The sequence below is a fragment of the Carassius gibelio genome, chromosome A2, assembly GCF_023724105.1.
Source record: "Carassius gibelio isolate Cgi1373 ecotype wild population from Czech Republic chromosome A2, carGib1.2-hapl.c, whole genome shotgun sequence".
NCBI classification, from domain to species: Eukaryota; Metazoa; Chordata; class Actinopteri; order Cypriniformes; family Cyprinidae; genus Carassius; species Carassius gibelio.
This window is the reverse complement of record NC_068372.1, coordinates 7,884,793-7,885,132: the sequence shown is the minus strand read 5'-3', so window position 1 is coordinate 7,885,132 and position 340 is coordinate 7,884,793.

Below are 340 nucleotides of genomic sequence, written 5' to 3'. Positions count from 1 at the left end.
GATGTGTGTTTTAAGATTTATTTCAGTCCCAACAGTGCGGTTTCTGAGAACCTCAAATCCAGAGCATTACATGAGTGTGTGAGATATAAACGTTGCTAAAGAACAGCACCAACAATTTGACACATTTCGGCATAATAGACAAATCAGAATGGGAAACGAGAACATGACATAACTGATAGAACCTTTCAGTGTCAACTTGATTGTTTACCTGTGGTTTTGTTACTAGTATACTTGTCCCTTGTCCTTAGTGTTTAAGGACAAGAAGTTTTCTGACTAGCAGTTAATATATACACAAAACTTTGTACCTTTGCTCTCCCTACTAATTGATAATTTCATGTGA